This window comes from Podarcis bocagei, assembly GCF_964188305.1.
Source record: "Podarcis bocagei genome assembly, chromosome: 3".
Taxonomy (NCBI): domain Eukaryota; kingdom Metazoa; phylum Chordata; class Lepidosauria; order Squamata; family Lacertidae; genus Podarcis; species Podarcis bocagei.
The window spans coordinates 72047975-72062335 of record NC_138127.1 but is presented as its reverse complement, the minus strand read 5'-3'; positions in this window follow the sequence as shown (position 1 = coordinate 72062335).

Sequence of the window (14361 nt, the reverse complement as noted above, 5' to 3'; positions counted from 1 at the left end):
ACCTAATTTGGCACCATTCCTTAAGGAAAATCAGGCCACAGTTTCTCCTGGCTTTCCCCCAATACTCTCTCAGACTGCAGCTGCTGTACCAACAATAATTTTCAATGTAGAATTGCACCTCACTGAGACTGTACCACACGAGGGGAAGGGCCATGGCTGAGGGGTGGAGCCTTTGCATGCAGAAGGTCCCATGGTATCTTTGGGTTGGGCTGGGGGAGACTTCCTGTCTGGAACCCCAGAGAGCCCCTGCCAGTATAGACAGCACTGAGCTCGATGGACCAACCGTCTGACTCAGTAAAACAGCAGCTTCCTACGTAAAACAAATCTCCTTATACGACACAGTGTCTCTTGGTTCAAGATAGAAGATGGTGCAATCCAGTGCCTTCATAGTTTGCTCCTTTGTCAGTTGAGCTGCTTTGAGCCTGTGGTCATTTGCCAGCAACTCTCTGAGCCATGAATTGTCAGGAGTAGGTCAGCAATAAAAAAACCTTTGTCTGTGAAGTTAACTCTTTATTCAAAGAAACCAAAACAGCACAGGCCTAGTGATCACAGCAACTCTTCCCGGTAGGTCTTGCCCCAATAAGGCAGTTGTGAGGACTAAAGGTCCCTGCCTTCTCACCGCTCTCTAAGGCTCGTTTCCCAGTTCCTCCCCTAGCAGCCTAAGGCTCTGTCACCTTGTATCTCATTGCTCTACTCTCTTCATACCTCTGTGTGTTCTGGGAGACCAGCATGGAGGGGAGCTGGTCACAGCAGGAGGGGGAGACTCCCTAGATTCTTCAGCAGCCTGCCTCATCTCTACCTCTTGGGCCCTCTCCTCTCCAGCCTCCTCTTCTACTTCTGAGCCTGGACTGCTCTCTGTCACAGGCTCTTCCTGCTCATTAAACCCTGTTGCCTCTTCAGCTGCCAACACCTACTCCTCCCAGTCTGCCCCCCTTCTCCCTCTGACCGCTTATTGTCATCCCACCACCAATTCCCTGGCTCTGAGCCTTCTTCCCTTGAGCGTTCCCCAGCTGGTGCTTCCCACCACTCTTCTGCATCCAGCCAGTCATTGTCATATTCACACTCACACTTCCCCCAAAACTAAGACATTAAGGGCACATTTTTGCAGGATCAGTTACTTACCGAGATTACAGGGTGTACAAGAGAATTATGCTGTTTGAGTATTTGTTGTTGGACTCCAGCTTCCATCAGCCCTAGCCAGCATAGCCAATGACCAGGCATGATGGATGTTGTAGTCCAGTAATATCTGGAGGGCAACTGGTTCAACCGTGCCCCCTCCCAAGGCACTGAGAAGTGGCACAGTATGGCTTCACCACTCATGCCAGTCTTGTCCCTAACACATCACACTTCTGCCTATCAGATCTCAGGTTCGCACTACACTGTGATGTCGCCGTGCAAGCATATATTACTGTTAGCATGTTCCAAATGTGTAGTTCACCTTGTTGGGTCAGCATTGCCATAATACATTCCCAAACAACATGATAACACTTATTTCTGTCTGCAACTCAAGTTCTTTAAAGGGTTTGGAAAGAGCAAAGGAGTGCTTGAATCAAAGGTGGAAATCTGCTCACTTTGAACCTGGCATGAAGTAAGTAAAAGAAGCAACTGGGTTTCTCCCTAGGCACGGAAGCAATGCATGTGAAACTGACTCATCTCTCCTGGCACAGACGGAGACCCTGCTGCTGTCAGATGCAGAGGGAGCAGAGTTACAGCGGTTATGGCAGCAGAGGACAGAATGGCGGCAGCAGAGAAGCAGCCTGTGTCCTCTTTACACACTACCATCTGGTTCTCTCTAATCATGGTCCACAGCTTGTTATTTCCCCTGGCCAATAAATAAAAAATAAAAAATGCCCTGGTTTTATTCTCTGAGTGCTGCTTTACAGTGGTACCTCGGGTTGCAGACGCTTCAGGTTACATACTCCGCTAACCCAGAAATAGTACCTCGGGTTAAGAACTTTGCTTCAGGATGAGAGAAATCACCCAGTGGCTGCGCGGCAGCCGCGGGAGGCCCCATTAGCTAAAGTGGTACCTCAGGTTAAGATCAGTTTCAGGTTAAGTAGGGACCTCCAGAACGAATTAAGTTCTTAACCCGAGGTACCACTGTATTTCTAACAGATCTGACTCAAATACAACTGTGGTCTACAAAGACTTGACTCCCTTTCTCTCCCCTCCCTTCCCATCCACTTTGTTCCATGATAAGTGATTCACTCATGTGACCTTGTGGAAGCCACATGAGAGAGAGACCTGGTCCACAGGGGGTATTACTGTTGTCCAGAAGACACTAATGTACACAGCAAAGGAACACTGTAGTTTCTGGAGGAAGAGGGTCATAGAACTTTAGCACAGCATTTCCCTTTGGCCAGTGGTTGATGGTCTCAAAAGATTTTTGGAAAGAGTAGAGGAAGAATTGCAAGGTTCCTATCCTTACAAAGCAATGTGCTTGCTTGTAACATAAAAGCAGGCCAAAGCAGGCTCCTTGTCAGCACACTTTATGGTGTGGTTTCTCATATAGGTTTATATTATTACATATTATGGGATAAATACAATCCACAGTGATGCCTCCTGACCCCTTTCATTATTTTTCAGATTAGCAGTGATTCCATTTCGCAAAAACCTGCCCGGGGCATGGCAACCCCCTTTCTATTTTACTTTCATACAACAAATCTCCTTACAGTATTTTCTGTCAGCCAAGCAGAACAAAATATGCAGTTAAATATAGTGCATATATTCATGTGTATTTATTACATATCGTGGAAGATATTCTTGGTGCTATAAGGAACCTTAGGATAGACCAAATACAAAGATCCTGCTCTCTAGGGAACTTGCCTAGTTTGTTTCCCTTGTAAAATCCAATGTCTGTAACCTGGTGCGTGTACAGTTTAAACCAGGATTACCCAAATTTATTTTCACATAGCCTAGGTGGATCTTTCTGTACATCACTATGATTTACTTGACACCTGCTGATCTGAATGATTTATCTCTTCCTTTCCCTCAGATTAAATACATGAATATGCAATGGCGGTAGATGCATAGATGGCAGGTGTCAGGGCATTTGAGGACCACATAATCTGAAATTAGGGCCTGCTCTAGTAAGCAGGGCAGGAAGACGTGACCTACTTGAGGTAGCTCCATTGGCGCACCTGTACTACCCCAGCCTTGCAGCTCTCCTGCCCCACCCTACCCAAGCTCCATCTAGGCACAGAGCAGTGATGCTGCTAACAGAGGCCAGGTCCACATCAGTGCCCTTCTGGGCTGTCTGCTCCTGCTCTCAAGTCTAGCCTACCTAACAAAGAGAACATGTGCCAGGTTGATCTGTTCTGCAAAGTGGATAGAGAAAAGTTTTTCTCTCTACATTCAGTGAAGCTGAAAGCTGGAAGATTCAAGACAGATGAAAGTGCTTTCCCATGAAGATCATAGTTAAACTATGGAACTTATTCTCACAGTGATGGCTTTAAAATATTAGACAAACTCATGAAGGACAAAGCTGCTAGCCACAATGTAGGGGTTACGCCTTAGCCCTTTCTTCTCCCGAAACTGTCCCACAAGGTAGTGGGTATGGATTGTTCGTTGGGGTTTACTCCTGAAGACTTTCTCATAAATGAGTATAGCCAAAAGGCAGCAGAGGTTTAGGATCAGAGTTTTCCTTCACCTGGATGGGCTGCCTTCCCAGGTTGACGAGCCCCGTCTGTCCCTCACTTCCCTCTATAGCACATGCAGAAACTTGACCGTTGGTCCCACTATCAGTCTTGTCCACTCAATCTGCTGAAGCCTGTCTTTTCATGTCAGGGAAGTCCCTAACTCACCAAGGGTTTGAGACTCATTGGCTACCCTCACCTGGTTTAACCAGCCAGTTGAAGCTGTTCCCAGGGGGTGGCCACAGTCTTATGCTGACAGCTTCTAGGAGCCACAGGTGAGAGCTGAGTGCAGGGTGGGGACCAGGGTGGACAGACAACCCCAGAAGGAGCACACTGTGTCCACCACCAGAAGTACTACCCCTGCCCTAACACCCCACACACCCCATACAAAGTTTATGGAGAAGCTTTAAACATTGTTTTTCTGTTACAGCTCCGTGTTAAAAAAAACACGCAGACCAACCAAAACAACTCCTGCTGCTTAGAATTCTGCCTCGCATTTCTTCAAACCTATCCAGCATGTAAACATCTTGCTAGTTGCATCTCATTGACAACAGAACATTTCCTGACACTTCTGAATAAATTGCGTAGGCATGTTTTGAAATTAAAATAATTTTAATGGTCTCCTTTTCAAAATGTTGGCAAAGTGTCTAGTGTTTCTTTTGTGTCTTCCTGCCTGTTCAATGAAAATAAATACAATCCGTTTAGTTTATGGGCATTTATTTATTTATTTATTTATTTATTACTATTTAAGGCATAAAAATAGGAGTAAACAAGAAGACTCTGAAGACATTTATGCTATTTGCTATGTGACCCAAAAATTTGTGCACAAGACATCACATCATTTATTACAGTGGTACCTCGGGTTAAGAACTTAATTTGTTCTGGAGGTCCGTTCGTAACCTGAAACTGTTCTTAACCTGAGGTACCACTTTAGCTAATGGGGCCTCCTGCTGCTGCCATGCCACCGCCACATGATTTCTGTTTTCACCCTGAAGCAAAGTTCTTAACCTGAGGTACTATTTCTGGGTTAGCGGAGTCTGTAACCTGAAGCGTCTGTAATGTGAAGCGTCTGTAACCCAAGGTACCACTGTATAGGCAGGGAGCAGGGTAATCTTTTTTTCTGTAGAAAGGGTAATCCATGGGGGAGGGATCATGCTGGTAGGGGGCGTGGTCAATGCCAATAGTGGGTGGAGCCAGAGTTAACAGTGGGCATGGCCATCCCTGCCTCCCCACCTCTCTTCATCCCTATCCTTTGCCCCTGCCTAGTAGACTGCTGTCAGATTACAGTGGGCAACAATTTTGTACTTTTTGAATGTTGTCTAGATTTCTACAACTGATTTAGGGTATTTTTGCACTGCTGAATCAGGAAATGGCATCCGTTTCTCTCCATCAGGTCAGGTTTTTGTGCTATGTTGATTTGAAAAAAATCAGATCTTGTGACAAAATTGATTACATTTTTGTGGCATTATCAGCTGATTTTTGTCAACACATATCATCCTAAATATGTTTTTAAGAGAAAAAAATGTTTTTCCAACAACATATATTGATTACCTGATAGAAACATTGATTTCTCGTGTTGTACTTATTTCGAGGTTTTATGGCTTCAAACTGATCCCTTTTCAACATAATCACCCAGAACTATCGGACCTGAATACTTCTTGTCATTAAAATAATTATTTCCAATCAAAACAATTATTCAACATGGCATTTTACCCCCACCAACTTCTTCTAAAATGCTCCACACAGGCGTACATGTGAACAAAAACGTTAAAAAACGACATGTAGCCATAGCTCAAAAACTTGACCTGATTGAGCAAAACCAATGTGATTTTTGGATTCAGCGCATCAGATTCGTCCTAAATCAACTGAAAAAACACAGACAATAAATTTGTTGTTGACCAGTGTTATCATGCCAGTTATCGGACCAGATCACTGTTGAAATTAGACCAACCCAGTATGGTCAAATATACTGTTTTGCTGGACTTGTAACAACTACACATTTCATTGGCATGCAGGGTCTTTGGAAATGAGTTAAAGCTGATGTCTGAACAAAGGATGTTTATTTACCATTTCCACAGTGGTAAAAAGTATACAGTGGAGTCTGCTGAAAAGAGCTGAACTGAGACCAGTAGTTGTTAAATTCCGCCATGAGTGATCTGCAGTCAGTATTAACAGTGAGGTAGTCAAGTGGCGAGGATATCTCATTATTTGGACTGATAAAATGCTAATCCTATGGAAAGCCACAAATAAATACCTTCAAACTGAGCGACTAGGTAACAGAACAGCAGATGAAATTCACAGTTAAGTGATGCGCATTGGGACAAAAGATACCTACGTCTGACTTTATATACTTGTCCCAACAGGGTTTAAATTAGAAGTAATTACTCAAGAAGGAGATATGGGGATCATAATAGAAAACTCATTTGAAATGTCAGTTCGATGCGGTGAAGCGGAAAGGGGGGAAAGGCACATTCAGTGTTAGGAATTACTAGGAAGAGAACTGGAAATGAAATGGGAAGCATTGTAATGCCGTTCTATAAATCTATCATGCGTCTGCATTTACAATATTGTGCTCGTTTCTGTTTATTGCCTCTTTAAAAGGATACTGTGGAGTTGGAAAAGATATATATGTATATATATGAACAAAGGGTTTGGAACACCAGATAAAGAAAGGTTGAAGGGGCTGGAGAATTTTCACTTCGAGAAGAACATCTGAGTGGGAACATGACAGAGGTTTATAAAATTATGTGTAGTGTGGAAAGAAAAAGAGAGAAGAGAGAATGGAACTCTTTCTCTCTAAAACAATAGATTTCAAGGTCATCCAATAAAACTGGGTTCTGAACAGCAGGAACAAATGGTACTCCTTTTTTCACAGGACCGTAATCAACTTCGATACTTCATTGCCATGCGTTCTGTTTACAGCATTAGCTTGGATGACTTTTAAAGAGCATCTCATCCCTTTTCAAGTCACCCAAGCGAATGCAGTAACCAGATCTATGAGTTAGGTGAATTCATGTAATTCACAGACTTGGATCCTAAAAATCCTTTTGGTGGCTCAGGGGTTCCCTTCTGAATCTTGTGCCGTGGGGCTGCAGTGGGAAGGAAGCGAAACTTTCCTTCTGTGAACTTTCTTAGGTTTTCCTCCACCAGTCTCCTTGTTGTGCCCCATCTGACATTGTCCAGGAGGGACCCCTTACTAGCCAGAGAGGCTTTTTATGGGGCACAATGGTTGCAGAGGAAAGGAGGAAATAATAACATTTTCTTGCCTGAACTTCCTTAGATTAATTTGTCTTAAGCTCCAAGAGAACTGTTCTTTCACTAGGCTGATAGCTAAGCAGAGCCTCCATGTTAAGAACAGCGTACCTCAGAGTAGCAGATGCTAGGAACAGGGAAGAGTTGAAAGCACAGGGAGGGGGGTATTGCACTTACCAGTCCCTAAATTGGGGAGGTGGAAGTTTCCATGGCACCTGCCTAGGAATGTGCTCCCCGCTTCCTTGAGCAGCAAGTTCCAGGGAACTGCTACAAAAGTTAATTTGCTTTTGATGAAAGCGAACCCTGCATACTTTGTATAAAGGTAAAGGGACCCCTGACCATTAGGTCCAGTCGCGAACAACTCTGGGGTTGCGGTGCTCATCTCGCTTTATTGGCCGAGGGAGCTGGCGTACAGCTTCCAGGTCATGTAGCCAGCATGACTAAGTGACTTCTGGAGAACCAGAGCAGCGCATGGTTCAAAAATGGGAAATTCATATACATTTAAAGCACTTTTATGTCACTGTTAACAACCATGACTTCCCCCCAAAAATCCTTGGAACTGTAGTTAGTTCAGGATGCTGAGGAGGAGAAGGCACAGCCCCTACCAGAGAAGAATGGCAGATTAAACTGATGAACTATGCAGAAATGGCAAAACTCACAGGAAGAATTAGGAATCAGGAAGACCAAAATTTCAATAAGGAATGGGGGAAATATATAATTTATTTTAAAAAATCATCGTAAATAATTAAAATTATTAGTAGGATTGAAATGACGCCTGTAGTTAGTTAAAAGTTGATCTATGGTTTTATTGGAGATTTAATAGAATTGGATTAACAGAGAAGATGCAGGAGAAAAAGTTAACATAAGGACCCACAAAAGGGGAGGAGGGAAGTCCAAAGGAATTTATAGAAATTGCTTTATTTGTTTGTAAATCTGAAAATCTATTTTTTTTAAAAAAAAAAGTATGCTGAGGACACCCCCATATAGAACTACAATTTCCAGCACCTTCAACAAACTACAGTTCCTGGGCTTGTATTCAAGTAAGATTTACTCAGAGTTGACCCACTGAAATTAAGGCCCATTAATTTCTGAGTAAAATTTAGCTGAATTTCACTTCAGGCTTCTTTGGGGGAAGCCATGCCTGTTAAAGTGGTATGAGAGTGTTTTAAATTATACTGTGGATGTAACCTAGAGTGGGATGCTTGGCATAGATAGCTCTGCCTGCTCCTCTCCCTGCCCTCAGCATCTTCCTCCTGAGGTAGCAGGCTCCCTCCACTTAATGGTAGGGCCGGCCCCAGTTGCTGTGACAGCTGGTGTCCTTGCACAAGGCCTGGCTAAAAGTGCACATCTTCATTATACTTCCTTGTATATTTAACCACAGCATAACCATCTAAACCCTGACCTCCCCCCACCCCACCCCCCAAAAATGAATAACATTCTTATAGAGTGGAGGACGGTGAGTTGTTGTGATGAAATATGCATTACTTTATTAAACTTGCTGGGGATAATTGGGATGGTATGTAGGGAGTGTGAAATCCGTCACATCCTTGACTATTAATATCTGTGCATTATAGAACTTGAATTTTATGTGTGGTCTGACAGATTACTAATGTTCGTTGTCAATCAGAAATTGGAAATCATTTTGAAAATGAATGCATGGTGGAGGTGGGATTTTCCTTCTCTCTCTCTCTCTTTCTCTCTCTCTCTTAGCGTATTGTAATAAGAACTGTATCCGTCTTCAAAGGTTTTGGTTCCCCTTAGGGCATAATAGGGCAATAGCATAAAAATGTGTAGGAATAAAGCTTAGTGATTTAATGTATGTGCATTAAAAGAGACCTTAGCCACTACAGACTTGTAGGGCTGGAGCAATGTGATCTCCCACATGGAAAACTATGTGGGATACCCTCATTGCTCCCACTGGGAGACTGTGTTCTGAAACAATCTACACCACTATGATGAGTGCATTGTAAATATTGTTAAATAGCTTGTAACCGTGTCTCACAGGACTACCACCCAAGGAGACAGCTCCATTGTGTATAGACGGAAAGTAATTGCCTACCAAGGAAAACAAGCCTCTGCTATGTGAACAATAGGATGTCAAGAACAACTGAAACAGAGGAGAAAATGCACATTCTTGCGGGGAGGGGAGCCACTGATGCTACAACTACAAGGAATTAAAAGCAGGTCCTTGCTGTGGATAAGGTCACACCCCACACATGGGGCAGTTGCAAAGTTTTGTACCCTTGGATCCAGCACTGTTATGGGAGGTGCAAGTGTCCTTAGCGGCTAGGACTACCTTTTACCAAATTTGGTTGGTTACAGCTCAGGACCGCAATGCCTCAAGAACCACCTCTCTCCATATGAACCGCCCCAGAACATGCAGCTATCATCTGAGGCCCTTCTTTGTGTGCCTCCTTCATGAGAGGTCCGGAGGGTGGCAACACGAGACTGGGCCTTTTCTGAGGTGGCTCCCTATTTTTGAGATGCTCTCCCCAGAGAGCTTTGGCTGCCCCTTTCATTATATACCTTTAGGCGCCAGGCAAAACATTCCTCTTCAACCAGGCTGATTAACATCCGATGCCCTTTTAAATATGTTGTGGGAGGAGGCCTCGTTGGTTAGTTGTTCTTATTTTTGCTATGCATTTTGTGGTTTTTATATTGTAAGTTTATGTTGTGAACCACTCTGAGATCTGTGGATGAAGGACAGTATAATACTAATAATACTAATACTATGCCTATTCCCAGATCAGGAAAACTTGGTCATCATTGTCCATGCATTAGTGACCTCAAGGCTGGACTACTGCAGTGTGTTGTACATGGGGACACCCTTGAGGTTGGCCTAGAGACTACAACTGGTGCAGAATGTGGTGGCTAAGTTGCTTGTGGGAGCAAACTACCAAGAGCAGATAACACCTTGCTTGCAGAATGTGCATTGGCTGCCAATCTGCTACCAGGCCAAGTTCAAGGTGTTGGGGCTAAAATATATGGCCCTATGCATCTCAGGACAAGGGGACTTGAGAAACTGCCTTACTGCTTACATGCCCAGGAGGCCACTGGGGTCTGTGGAGGAGCTTCTCCTGCAAGTTCTTGCATGAAATCAAGAAGATCTCAGGAGTCAGGATGAGACTTGGGTGGTAGACAACTAGATGTCTCTGCTTGCATAGCAGACAAATATACACCTTAACTGCTAACCCGCTAATCATTACCATGCTACTAATTTTGCACTTAAGAAATTAACCCTGGGAGTGCCCACACAAAGCAGATATGTAAAAGGACTTCAAGATAGCAACCTTCTTCAAAGGTCCCACCCTGCAGCACGACCTGCATTTCTTTCCTTCTGCCCAAACCCTTTTTTTCTTGGCTCTTTATTTTCTCTCATCAAGATAGCTGCTCAGCCAACCAATTTGTATTCCAGTTGCACAGGTGTGCGTCTGTGCACTAGCTGCACTGAGTGCTTCTTATAAGAACATGAGAATCAGACTATGTTCTTATAAGAACATGAGAATCAGCTATCTGGTCCAGCACTTTTATTCTAGTTGCCTTTCCCCCCAAGGCACAACAGGGCCTCTGATCACGGCTGCCCATCTTTAGCATGCAGCTTCCACAAGCCTTTGGAATGCATTACCACCTGAGTCTGTTGGGCTTGCAAGCTTGCAGACAGGGTGGGTTGGGGTGGAAAGACCAGTCGATTTTAATTCTTTCCAGTCTTAAATTCAGCTCTCAACATTTTGCAGCAAAATCCTCATGGAAATTCGTCAGCGTCTTAGTGTGGATTTCTCTTAATAAACAAATTTTTGTATCCAAGTTTGCCTCGTGCACACATTTTTTGCAAAGTAATTTTCCCTAATGCATTTTTGTATATTGTTTTCAATAATATCTTCATTTTTAATGCACACTTTCCCCTAGTCAAGCATTTCTGTAAGCATCAGTTGGTTGGAGAACTTCACTGCGCAGTTCAGGTAAGTGTGAATTTTGAAGGATAGCTGTGTTGCAGTTTACACTTTGTTTTTGAACGTGTCAATTTGATAAGATTCTGCTTTAACTGTGTACAGAATTGGATTTTTCCTCTATCTGCATGGGGGGGGGGCATTTGATTTCTTTGGCTTTATCTTAGTGCTTCTAGTTGCATTTATCTTATAGCTGCTAGTTGCATTTATGTATTTGATTTTGCCATTTTTGAGCCAGGGATTTTCTTTGATTGGGATTTCACTAATTGTAGGGGTGGTTCTACTTTATTTTATTCAGTAAGTTATCTTGAGAGGGTTTGTACCCTTAAAAGTGATTCGAAAATAATATAAAATAAAATAAAGATCAGTGGAGGCTGACCCATTAGGCTGAATGAGGCACTGCCCCACCCAAGCTCAGTTTGCCCTCAGCCTTGTTACCTGCAACCTGTCCAGGGGGTGGCATTGACTGACAGCTTCCTCTTCCCCAGCCTCAATGTTGCCACAGCAGAACTCAGCAAGGAAGATGAGGGTCAAAATTAGAATCAGCTGGCTCCCCTTCCAGTTGTCCTCTCTGTTTTCTGCACTGCCAGCCCCAATGGGCATCAGCCTTCACTGCAAAAGATGCCCTTCCCTTCCCAGGAATATACATTCAGAATGCATGGGTGGCGGCACTACCAGTCTCCCTTGAAAATATCCATTGTGCACCTGTTGATCCTACTGATTCTTATTCTCGCTGCACATAGTATTAGGACACCCCCCCTCCCACTTAGAAGTGGCTTTATAATGTGAGTCTCAAGGATCTCCTTTATCAGGCCAGACTTGAACAGTCGGCACTGCACTGTTCTCCACCGGTGGTCTTTGCACTAGTCTGTGCCACCTGTTTCCTGTTGTGAGGTGGATTCCGGATGCCTTACCAGACGCAGCTCAAACTGTGCAGACTTCTTACAGTGATGCCGGCATCAGAGCTTGTAGCTCGGGCTGAAGCCATCTGCTTCAGGAGGCAGCTCTGCTCTGTGCTCCCCAACAAGGCAGCACGCTGGGGGCTCTGATCATTCAGCACACATTGAACAGCATTGCAACTGACGTGCCATCTGCTGACTGTGGCAGGGCTGGGAAAGGAGCAAAGAATCAAGGTCTGTATAGATCAGGAGCACCACCAATCTATAAGGCTCACTTTCCAGTGTCACAACAAAAATATCCCTGTTGGTGAAAAATTACTATTATTATCTTCTCTCAGTCCTCGAGACAATGTAGGCCACACATCTAAAACAGACAAAAAGAGGAAGGAGGGATTTGAATTAGTGGTGTGCCAAATATTCATAAGGTTTGATTTTGAGTGCAAAAGCCGCTGTTGGGAATAATTGAAAGGGCCCAGACAGACACCCCCATGCCCCACATTCTATCTCTATATTTTTGGGGAGTATCTTTCTTTCCTCCCTCTGCATCCCTGTCCCCCCACCCCATTTGCAAAGGGATGTGGGTGGTGCTGTGGCCTAAACAACTGAGCCTCTTGGGCTTACTGATCAGAAGGTTGGCAGTTCAAATCTGTGCGATGGGGTGGGCTCCCATTACTCTGTCCCAGCTCCTGCCAACCTAGCAGTTAGAAAGCATACCAGTGCAAGTAAATAGGTGGGAAGGTAAACGGGGTTTCCGTGAGCTCTGGCTTCCGTGATAGTGTTCCGCTGCGCCAGAAGCAATTTAGTTATGCTGGCCACATGACCCGGAAAGCTGTCTGTGGACAAACGCTGGCTCCCTTGGCCTGAAGTGAGATGAGCGCTGCAACCCCCCAGTCGCCTTTGACTAGAATTGACCATCATGGGGTCATTTACTTTTATCCTTTACACTGGATCAGATTTTGGAGTTGTGAAGGAGCAAGGAGATACAAGGGTGAGAGAAAATATATCCAGCCAAAGTGTCTAGTCTGCCGACGGGTGGATATTGTTGGTTTCATCCCAATTAATTTTGCAGCAGTTCATCTGTCAAGCCTTACCCCCAAAGAATCCCGGAAACTAATGAGATCACTGGAAATCATGTTAGCAATTTGATTCCTGCTCAGCAACATCCAAGGTACAAGAGAGGCCAGTGAAATGTAGTTTCCAGGTGCATGACATCTTTACTCAGGGTCCTGCAGTGTGCAAGGTGCCTGTCATAGACTGGCTGAATGCACAGGAAAGGTGGGAGAGAGCAGCTGGGGAACCCCCAAGGGAACCCCCAAGGAAAGAAGGCTCATAGCCAGGGAATTGGTGGTGGGATGACGATGAGTGGTCAGAGTAGAAGAGGGGGCAGACTGGGAGGAGGTGGTGTTGGAAGCTGAAGACACAACAGGGTTTAGTGAGCAAGAAGAGGATGTGGCAGAGAGCAGTCCAAACTCAGGGGAAGGTGAGGAGGGGGGGGTTACAGAGATGAGACAGGCTGCTAAAGAATCCAGAGAGTCTCTCCCTCCTGCTTTGACCAGCTCCCCTCTCCCCCTGAACATGCAGAGAAATGAAGAGGGCAGAGCAAAGAGAGACAAGATGGCCGAGCCTTAGTCTGTTGGGGAAGGAACCAGGGATGGAGCCTTAAAGAGTGGTGGGAAGGTGGGGACTTTCAACAACTGCTTCATTCTAGCAAGACTGGGAAGTGTTGCTGTGACCACCAGAACTGAGCTGTTTTATTTCTTTGAATAAAGAATTAACTTCACGAGAATCGAGCACTTTATTGTTTTATTGCTAACATAGGCCTGACTCCAGTTCCTGGCAGTGCCAAAGGTGAAAGCACAGCTTAGATTGCAATCCAATCCAGAGAAGAACTTTTACAGACAATGGTAGCCATCTTGGAATGTCACCAAGTATTATGTGCAGGACAAGTTTGCATTACAAAGTAATTATGTATTTCAGAACCACCGTTCTTGCGAGAAGTCAAGGCAAAAAGTGGCTTCTTCAACCACATTCTACACTTCATATTTGGAATACTCATTTTTAGTATCAATATTAATATTAATACTGGTACAGTGTTCTATAAAAACTAAACAGCTTTTAACTGGAAATAATAAAAAACAATATTTATTTTGAGCTACCTGCCTTCCATGATGGAACGTAAACAGCACTGCAGCATTAAGCTAGTTACTAAGAACTGAAAAACAAAAATGGCTCTCTCCTTTTCAGCATGGCTACATCCCTGCGCCACACACTTCAGGTTCTGATCTCGCTAGTTAATTGTGACTAAAACCCATTCAAACTGTCAGAACAAGTTTGTCACGACTAACTCCCACTGCTTTCTGTGGAACCGAACTTAGTCACAACTCACTTTAACTGGGTCAGGACTCTATGACATGCAGATGCGATACGGCACTATAGATGGTGGACTGGCTTTTGCACGTATGTAGTGCTAAAAACAAAAATCCAGGGGTTTTTCTTTGGGGGGGGGGTCAGCTGGAAAGCTCCCCCTCTCACTGAGAGGTAATAAGCAATGAGAATATGAGGAGCGAACAATGTAGGGTAGGGTGATGAAGCAGGCTCATTCTTCTTAGGTTATTTCCAAAGCAAACA